Source organism: Equus przewalskii, chromosome 14, assembly GCF_037783145.1.
Source record: "Equus przewalskii isolate Varuska chromosome 14, EquPr2, whole genome shotgun sequence".
NCBI lineage: Eukaryota > Metazoa > Chordata > Mammalia > Perissodactyla > Equidae > Equus > Equus przewalskii.
Window position 1 is genome coordinate 62,479,236 of NC_091844.1, and position 7,147 is coordinate 62,486,382.

At 36.6% G+C, this 7,147-nt stretch overlaps 1 long non-coding RNA gene across 1 annotated transcript in view; it reads right to left on the reverse strand.

The window, feature by feature from the left end:
* Positions 1-6,777, reverse strand: part of LOC139075796 (uncharacterized) — a 268,847-nt gene extending 262,070 nt beyond the window's left edge. Inside the window, exon 1 of the long non-coding RNA XR_011526601.1 lies at positions 6,641-6,777. This is a non-coding gene — a long non-coding RNA (uncharacterized lncRNA). The remainder of the gene's footprint in view (positions 1-6,640) is intronic.
* Positions 6,778-7,147: the final 370 nt, after the last annotated feature.

Below are 7,147 nucleotides of genomic sequence, written 5' to 3' on the forward strand. Positions count from 1 at the left end.
TAAATTAAATAAGTAGAGACAGAAATACTGCAAGATAATGACAAAGGCAATGAAGCAGTCAGGTAATGGCTCAGGCCAAATCTGGGATAAATATTTATTCATTGCTATTCTCACAGAAAATGTGCCTGGTGCCTGAACTCCCTGAGCCAGGTGGGCCTGGCCATCTGAACAAGCCTCTTCAGTCATAAGGTCAGTACTTAACCTCATTACACCTTTAGGCTAATTTCTTTTTAATGTGGTTATAGAAGAGGGTTTTGGAAAGACTAGACCATTTATTGGCTACTGATTACAGAAGATGTGCCTTGGCAGAGTTAGAAGGAGATAGGACACAGGAGTTCCAAGATTGGTTTTGCCACATACTAAGTCTATAACCTTAGGAAAGACAATTTAAAAATTCACATGCTGGAGTTATTTCTTGGCATTCTATGCATTGCTAAACTGAATTTCACCCAAGTCATTTAACTACTTAAAGTACACGAAATAATAATGCTCAGAGTGATTGTGAGAAACAAATATAAAAGAATATATGAGACAGTGACTGGTAAAATACACAGAAGGACACATGGTTTGGTATGCTCCTTATTTTGACCATTAACAAACAAAAATTTCACATGAAAAATCATTTTATCTGTCTCAGTAATGTAACCAGTATAGTCCTAAAATGTGTATTTGGAGACCCATTAGGAAATTCTTCTTAAAGTAAATCATCCTTCTACAGCATGGCATATGCTTTCCTATCACTCAAGCTGCTCAAATGGACGTGTGTGGATCGAAATACAGAGGCCATGACCTTGCTGTATGACTTTGTGGCACCTCCTACTAGAATGGACAGAGTATATTTCCCATCCCAATGACTTCGGGCTTGGCCGTGTTTTCTGCTGTGGCTAGTGGAATGTTATGGACATGATGGGAGCAGAGGTTTAAATGTACATGCATGGTTTGGCTTGCCCCCTTGCCTCTGCATTCCCACCATTAGCCACGAGAAGAATGCATCCTGGGTTTCCAGGTCTAGTAAGAATGAAAAGCACATGCAGTAGCACGGAACCTGAAGTGCAGCCTGAAATAGAGCCTCTCCAGCTGACCCACAGACCCAAGAGGTTTGTGATATAAGCCTCTGAGATTTCAAGGTCATTACACAGCAAAACTGACATATAAAAGCATATACCATATTCTAGTGTTCTTTAGAGAACAAGTAGAAGACAGACCTTCCTTTCAGAGACAGTTGGATTAAAAGAGCCTTGAGAAAGGAAAATGGCTGTGAAAAATAAAAGCAACTCAAGAGTCTTGTCTATTCTGGAGATAAGGGGAAGGATGCCTTAGTAGGTTCAAAACTAAAAGCCACTGTGGTTTTGAAAAAACTGAGATAGCATAGAGAAAGATCAGCACTATTCATTTCCTTAATTTAAAAAATAACACACTGTATCAATTTATACTACCTTCATGAGAGCACTTGTTTCCCCACGCCCTTACCAAAACTTGATAGATCAAATTCATTAATTTTAACAAATCTGTTAAGTAGAAAATCATGTTACGTTAATTTGCCTTGAGTTTTTATATATTTATTGAACATTTGTATTTGTGCTCCTATAAATTTCCTATTCATATCATTTCTCCTGCATTATATTGGATACAATTTTTCTGTTTATATCTATAAAAATTACATTTTTAATACTCTTTACTCCAACAATTCAACTGTCAGCAATTCAGCACATAAAAAATATGTTCTCAAGAATGTCAAAATATATGTATAAAGAGTTCACAATAAGATAATTTGAAATAATTCACAAGAGTCTCTGGATGAAGGTGGGGGAAAGGTCCTAAAATTTTTTGCTTTTTCTTATCACAAGGCTAAAACATATTCTTTAACAATTTTTTACACCTCGAAATTCAGACTGGCAAAAGAAGAAAACTAAAACAACACAGACAATCAGAAAAACCACTATCAGTAATTCTATTGTTGAATAGCCTTTCTATTATATAACCTGTGTGTATGTATTTTTATACTGTATTATTTTACAACCTATGCTTTTATTTAACAACATATGATATATGATATCATATCATATGATACATGATAATTTTTCCAATGTTAATAAATTTTCTTCTACAATTTCATTTTTAATATCTATAAAATTTCCCTTGTTCTCTAATGCATTTAGTTAATCCTTCCATTTTGGCATTTATATTTTTCCACTTTTTTATTCTAATAAATAATGCTTTAATAAATATTTATATTGCCATATCTTTGCATACTTTAATTCTTATCTTTCTAACCCTTACTTTCAAATGTATTATTGTCGATAAAAGAATCATCGAAACTTCCTCCACAATAGTAATTGTGTCCTTGGTGTTTTGTGCATAAAGCTGAGGTCAACAGAATGATTTTGGATGTTCTGCTCACTATAGGAAAAAAAATTAAAGGAAAAAAAAGAAATTGGCATAAACTTCCTAAGACTGTCATCCAAATTATCCTAAAAAGAGATTTTCTAAATCAGGGAAGCAATGCTATCATTAAATAAAAGTTTAAAAACATGTTTGTGCTAATATATTGGTTGTGGCCAAATTTATAACCGATCTCAATTCTGCTTTTGTGAGTTTCATGTATATTGTATATCACAGTTTAAACCATAGGAAATTGCTATTATTTGACAATTATATACCTACAAAATAAAAGTACATTGCCGGCTCTAGTGTACAATATAATAATCTATTTCTTTTTTTAAGAATAAACGTCAACTATTAAATATTTACAGGGAAGGCTAGTTATCCTTGCTTTTATGATATGTTTTGGGCCCTGGGTATGATTTATAGGTTACTAAGACCTGGATAAGAAATATAATTTCCAACTCTAATATTGTATATGAGAAAATATTATCCACAGCATTATTGACTTCTAGGAACACATGCCAGCAAAATGACCATTGCCAGAAGTTATAAAATAGGAAATGATCAAAATTGGGCCATTTTCTTCATTCAGTAAAATTGTAAAAAGTTTAAGAATTACAGGATAAAGGATATTTGGAATCCTTTACAAAATGTGACTCAGTAGGAACTTTATAAATATTTACTGATATGACTACTATATTTCATCTATGAACTTTTTTCATTGCACAGGAAAAAATAATCAATGAGACAAAAACTTTCATTTTGACTGGGTATTCCATGTTTCTTTTACCAGAATTCTGAGACAGGAAAACAAGCTTCTGTCCTAAACTGCTCATATTGATAGAAAAGTATATTTAACTGCTGTCTTTAGAGTATTCTTTGGTAAACATGAATAGTTGTTTTAAAAAATCTATTTTTTACTTGCACATTACAGTTATCAAGATAAAGAGCTGGCCCCTTGGGTTGTAATTAAAAGAGAAAATGAAAGGAATGGATGCTGGAACGAGACCACAAAGCAATATGACTTGGATTCCAGAAGTTTCACCATCCTAGTGTGGCGAGAGCTCCTGATTTCACCACCAAAGCTCATTGGGGCAAATAGGATGAATGTTCTGTAGAGATGAATCAGAAATGTAGGGGAGGAAGACATCTCCTCTTCCCAAATGTGGGTTTGTCTGGCCGGAGAACGAATTAAATTCACATGAGACAGAATAGCAAGAGAAAATTAAACAAAGCTTTATGAGGAACCATGGCCCAGGGCCTTTCTTCCGGAAGGAAGAAAGGGCACCGAAGATGTGGGGTGCACATAGCGGTTATATACCCCCAAACGGGGTGTTTCACATGTGATTGAAATGTCCCTCCCACAATAGTCAAAAGATTGCCATGTCGGCACAGTGCTTGATGGACACAGCAGGTAGTGGTCTGCTCTCTCAGTGGGCGTAGCAGGAGGCAAGTCGATTGTCTGGAGCTGGGCGGTCACAGGTGAGCACAGCAATCAGTTCCTAGCCTAAGGAAAGATGCTTAATCCTTAAAGAAATGCCACCTTGGGAGGGGGAGGGAAGTCAGTTACAGGAGGTTACCAGACAAGCACAATAAAATGCAGATTTAAGTCCTTGCCTTTGGTATTGATTAAGAGTTTCTAGAGAGAAGGTCATCTCCTTTCTTCTTCCTGGTACAGAGAGGGAGCACCTTTTACAGATAGAGGTTTACCTTACAAATGTAAATGTGTCCTAAGGAAGGGCAAGTTCCATTCCTCAGACCCTCCTTCCCTGTCCCAGTTTATCAAAAGCAATCAGTCTCAAATAATCCTGATGCCAAAGAGACATATCTTGGGGTGGCCAATTCCAGGTCCCCACAGAAACATATCCCCTAGACCGTGCTCATGCCAGTGTCTGGGTCATGCTATTCCTGAGACCAGAGCCTCAGTATCAATTCTGGCTGAAATAAGACTACCCCACACTTCCCAGAGTGACCAATTCACCCAATCCAGGGATCTTCTGCTGTCTTTCCTGATGGCTCAGCTTCCATTACAGGTCCCTGCCAATTTGCCCAGGTCACAGTAGGTCTGCAAGTTGACAGAGATCTCACATCTTGTCAGTGTTCTGCTTAGTCAGGGGGTGTCTACTTCAAATTTAGCCTGGACTCCAATCATTACACCAGAATCCCACAATATATGTGAGTTAGAACTTAATATCAGAGAGCAAGTTGAAAATCACATAGAGTCAATGTACAGATCTTTAAATATCAGTTCTTTCTCCATGTGGTGAGGTGCTCATACTATGGGAGCCATGTGTGAACCAAATCTGAAAGGGAAAACAAAAGATGAAGTCTTCTATCTCACTTTTGGGCACATTTCCTTTGAAATTCGGTGATAGTGAATCTAGAAAGGTCCATACAAATTCAATCGTAATTCTGACTTTCTAGTTTCTGTCATGAACATGTTGAATTTGAGAGTTAAATTTCTATATTATGCAAGTCCCGTGTCCTCACACAGCTGCCAATTTGATAGGTTGGATTAGGTTCCAGTGTCTGCTTCTTCACAGATTATGAGCCATCCAGTGTCCACAGCCTCTGGTCTTTGATGCAAGAGTCAAGCCTGACTGAAATGCCTATTTCTCTCGTGACACATTCCTCTCAGGAGTATTTTTCTTCAAAATGGTCTGTGAAGAGCCATACCAGTCCACAAGACTAGTTTTGACAAATCTGATTTTCAAAAAAGAAGTCTCAGACCCTTTCCTCATGTAAATTTAGGATTATCTAAACTCCACATAGAAAAGAATATGACTCTAGGTCAGGGTCCTTTTACGCTCTGCACAGAGAGGATGGGGTACATAGTAGATGTTCCATAAATGTCGTTCCATTCATTTTCTTCCTCTAGGCTGTCTTGAAAATCTGAACAGGAACAGGTCTGATGTCTAGAGGAGGGAGCTGTGTTAGTGTTAAGCACCACTGTTTCTTCTTTGACAGTCTCCTTTCCTAGATAAAAACCTGCAAGAAATGATTGAAAACACTCCAAAATAGCCTCCTGCCTACCCTATCCCCAATCTGCCAAAAAACAAAATGAAATGAAAAACAAATTCTCCCGTAGTTATTCTCTTTAAAACTCACTTATATTAAACTGTCCCAGCTCCTTTTGGGTTTCATTTTAAGTAGTAATAATCTCGAACCAATGTTAGAGAAAATGTATGAGTTAGTGGAAGCAGTTAGATTGTCTTCTGACAATGGCCATTATTTTGTTCTGTTTTTTAGTGATTGAGTCTTGATAATTCAGCTGTCTTTGGATGGCCCATGATAACGACAATCTGAATGCCGAATCCCACATGTACCAGGTCATTTTCCCAATCTTGCGGAATTCTTTAAAGAAAATGAAAAAGATACATGGAACTTTGTGCTACAGTTGTATAATCTTCAGCTATTTAGGATTTTGGTTGTTCACAAGATATTAGAATTAGACACTTCTTTTGAAATACTTTTTATGGATACTTCTGCGTCATTTATTCATCAGCAGATTATTCATTAACAGTGTCCATCATCATGATCCGAGAAGCCTCCAGGAAAGCAAGGAGGTGGAAGGTCCTATCACTGCTAAACTAAAACAATTCAATATGTCAGTTTCAAATAAAAAAAAGTCTCAAAGAATATTCAAAAAAATCAAAATATAAAGTAGTAGAATTTTGGAGCCGCAAGGAACATTACATTTCTCACAAAAGAGGAAATACGTGAAAGCATTTAGTAAACTGTAAAGTGCCATATACATCTATAAAATGCGTATTGTCGTCATCTATGTAAATCCCCACATTTTACAAGTAACAGAATAGAGAGATTGAGAGATTTAAAAGATTCTTCAAGTCTTTGCAATGCTTCCAAAAATCATTAGGACTGTCAACAACTACCCCCAGGCAAATTCCCATTAACTATGATCCACAATTACTGGTCAAGCTTCGGCAGTTATCCAGCCATTCTCATCCAACTCAACATCTGCATTTATCAGTAAACTAGTTCAGAGAATATAAAAACACTCAGGTAATAGTCATTTTCCAAATTCCCCACAATTGCGTACTTTCTCAAAATTGAAATGAAAGAGCCTACCTTATTTTTCTTAATGTCGCTGACCAAATTCTTTTAGGTCCTAATGTATTATTTTCTTTTATAACTGACAGCATTTAGCTATGTAAACATACAGACCCAAGATTAATCCTCACCCTGAAAGCTGCTAAGAGAAGCTAGTCAAAGACGAAAAAGAAGTAAATTTTACCTTAAGAGTTCAACAAAACATGATGTTTGGGTAGTGAATGAAATTGCCACAGTACTCCCCGGAGCAATTGTTTTCAAATGTATTTTATTCATGTTTCTTTCTTCAAAAGAAGGCTTTCCATAAAGCCAAGGAAAATGAATGAACAAGGAGCTGCTCTGACTGAAATATAAATGAGAAGTCCAGGCAAAGCCTTTACCAGTTGGGGTCCTCGACAGGCGCTCCAATGAGTGCAGTTTGAAAACCATCGTAGAGGATAAAGCTCAAGTTCCCTAAACCGGCATTTTTGGCCCACTCTAATCTAGCTTCAACCTTTATTTTCAGCCTAAGATTTAATAAACTTTAATTCTTTAATAAAAAGAGTGCTCTGTAATTAGGATATGACAGCAAGTTTTCTCCATCTGTATGCAGGCAAATTAGCCTATTAAGAATGTACAAATGCAGCTGGGCGGCAACAAGGAGTGATAGAAAAAGAATAGTAATAGAAAAGAGAAGACTTTGTTTCTAGTT